The following is a 3,537-nucleotide window of genomic DNA, read 5'->3' on the forward strand; positions in this document are numbered from 1 at the left end:
ATTCGCACGAGGTGTACGAATATATGGTGGTCCTGCTTGATCAAGATAAAGCTAAAACGATCTACGACGATTTAGGGTTTTCACCGCATAATCGGAACGTCCTACTCACGATTGGGCCTCGCGGCCGCGCACGGTGATCGTAAGCCGATCCTAGACAAGGCCTAAAAACCAACACGAGGTTGATCCCCGGAACATCCTGTCTAGGGCTAGCAAACTACACCCTACACGCCGCTGGATCCTCCAACCCTTTGTAAGGCCTAACTATTGCAGATATTAAACTAATCCTTGAAAAACAAGGAGCAACCGTAACGGATCGGATCTACTAAACAATGATCAAGCGGGGTGCCGCCCCTACACCTAAGATAGGTGTAAGGGCGGCTAGATGTCTAAGCGTTGCACTATGACAGCATATGATACGAAGAACAATGCTAACCCTAACACATCTAAGATAACTACATTGCTCGCCATCAAAAAGGCTTCAGTACGAGCAACGCATGAACGACGAATAAACTTGTACTGCCTAGATCGCAAGATGCGATCTAGGCAGCATGATGCTTACCCGGAAGGAACCCTCGAGACGAAGGAGTTGGCGATGCGCCTAGATTGATTTGTGGTGAACGTTGGTTGTTGTTTATTTCATAAACCCTAGATACATATTTATAGTCCGTAGACTTTCTAACGTGGGAATAATCCCAACCGTGCACGAGACAAATTCTAACTAACCGACACGTATCCTAATATATTACAGATACACGGGCAAACTAGCCCAAACTTTGCGTAACAGGCCGATTCACGTATTTCTTCTATGTATATCCTTCAAGTCCATCTTGATCGCGGCCCACCTCTGACTCGGTCAAATTCTGGTGATAACACTGCGTTTTTCCCTTTATTTTCTAGATTCGTTTTTTCAAAATGAAATATCTCGAGAACCGTTAGTCCAAATTACGAACCGTTTCCACTTTTGAGATCCTCGCGTCGAGATCTTCAAAACTAGATCCCATGTTCATAGGTTTCGAGATACTTTTTTCCGTACTTCCAATACCAATAAGGCTGTAATCGTCTTGTGTACCTAACTGTACTCGTGTTTCAACTGATAAGTACTTCTGTTTTTAGTGTATTTGATGGAGTTTTTCCCTTTACTTGGTAACTGTACTTACTCGTGTGTGCTACTGTACCTGTGTTTTGGTACTAGTACTTCCTTGTGTGCGCGACTGTACCTGCACTCGCTCGTGTACGTGACTGTACTTACTCGTGTGCGTGACTGTACCTGTCTCGTCTGCGCGACTGTACCTGTACTCGCTTGTCTACGCGGTTGTACTTACTCGTGTGCGCGGCTGTACCTACTCGTGTGCGTAACTGTACCTGCTCGTGTGCGTGACTGTACTTGTATTCGCCCGTGTGTTCAACTGTACCCGTGTGTTATACGCAACTGTACTCGTGTGTTGACACAACTGTACTCGTATGTTGTATGTAATTGTACTCGTATGTTGTGTGTACTGTACTCGTGTGTTCTAGGTAATTGTACTCGTGTGTTAACTGCACCTGTGTATCATGTATAACTGTACTCGCGCTTTGTACTTTGATGTAGTTCGCGTTGCTTATACTTGCTGTTGTATTATTAGGGAGGAATACAGTGATCACATGGATGCATGTCTCTGCTAGAGCTAGCTAGCTAGCGATGATGCATGCGGGGGTGGAGGTCGTGGGTTGGCGCGCAGCCGTAATCACGCCGATGCGCAGTGTGTACTCGCGTGATGGAAAGGTAAGGGCATCTCCAGCGGCGCGACGTAAATGGTCGCTGAGCGACCGTTTTCGTCCGCCGTGACAGGAAATGCGTCTGGGCCCTGCTCCAGCGGGGTGACGCAAAGTGATCGGTCCGTCCGCGCAGACGCAAACCTGGCCCAAATATGCGCCAGGTTTGCGTCTCCGCGGACGCTCGCCGGTCGCGCCGAGTGACCGCCGAAAAAGACGTAGGACCCGCGCGTCAGTGGCAGTGAGGCCGATATAATTCCCGCCACTGGACATTCCCCGCGCGAAAAAGCAAACTAGACCGGCGCGAAATATTCCAGAAGCGATGGACGTCCTCGCCGCCGCAGCCACCGCCATGGATGCGGATCAAACCCTCGCCGCCGCACCCGCCGCCGCCCCACACTCCCCCGTAGCCACGACCGTAGCCACAATGGAGGGTCCGCCGGAAGCAAAGCGGGCCGGCACCGGCGGCGGCCGGGAGACAAAGGCGAAGGCTGCAAAGAAGGTGCTCTCCCCGGAGGAGAAAGTGATCGAGGCCGCGAAACGTCGCTGCCGGCGCAGGAACCAGAAGATGAAGATTTCCGCGGCCGCCAACCAGCAGGCGTGGCAGATGCAGATCAAAGCCGGCGTCGCGCAAGTAGCCCTCCATCCGACCTTGGCGGAGGGCTACATGCTCGTCAAGAGAGAGGGGATCGTCGGCGTCGCTCCTCCGTCCTCGTCGGTCAGCTCGGTAAGTTCCCAGCTGCGTCCTGGAACTCCCGCTCCCTTGCAGGGCCACCCGGCGTCGCGGTTCGCGTCCGGCTTGCCGCCGGTGGAGTTGACCGGGGCGGCGGAGCAGTTCAACGGGGCGGCTGTTCCCGACCTCAACCGGACTCCTAGAAGCGGTGACTCCAGCTCGGGCGCGACACAGAAGACGCGCCAGGTGCCAGAGGAGAGCATGCCACAGCCCAGCATCCTGTTCGACGAAATGGCGCCGGCTGCCCCGACGATGGACGACCCGGTACGTGAGCTCTCTCAATGTGTGCGTTCGCCGTGTTTCATGCGTCTGACGTCCGGTGATTCGTAGGAGTATTGGAAGGACCGCCGTGAGGCTGACATCCAGGAAATTATCTTCGGCGGCGGCTTCGTTTGGACATTTTTATTGCTGCACAGGCCTTGTTGTGCCCCTTTTGGTCTCCACTTTGCGCAGTCCGATATGCAAAGTGGGGTGAACTTGTTTCAGCCCTCAAAATGCGGCTGTAAATTTGGTGCAAAAGTTTATGCGTGCTTCTATTTTTTGAATTCTGGTCTGCGCCCAAAATGCGTCGCCCCGCTGGAGCCAGCCCCAGACGCAAACGGACACGCGACCATTTCCGCGTCCGCCTCGCGACGCAAACGGACGCCCGCGGACATTTTGGGTGTCCGAAATGCGTCGCGCCGCTGGAGATGCCCTAAGGCTCTGTACTCGCTCGCGTCCAGCGTACTCGCCCCGCGCCGCGCGTTTCGCGTAGTCGCTCGCGCGCTCCCACGGGTTCATTGGTGGCTGCGTGTCAGTCGGTCGTGGGTTGTGCGGGAGGATGTTTCCCTTCGCAAAGGTCAGTCTTTTTCTAGTGGTACCCTATGAGACGAGATTAATTATGTAATTTGCAAATACCGTCAATCTTACACCGATTGGTGATACGAAGATCAAATTGTTTTGGAATTGTTTTATACGTTGCACGCACACTGGCTGACCGGCTCTCAGGACAAGCAGATATTTTGAAAAGCAAAATGGAAGCCATCGTGTCGATCGTGTGCACGTGCGTGAAT

Source organism: Lolium perenne, chromosome 5 (assembly GCF_019359855.2).
Source record: "Lolium perenne isolate Kyuss_39 chromosome 5, Kyuss_2.0, whole genome shotgun sequence".
Taxonomy (NCBI): domain Eukaryota; kingdom Viridiplantae; phylum Streptophyta; class Magnoliopsida; order Poales; family Poaceae; genus Lolium; species Lolium perenne.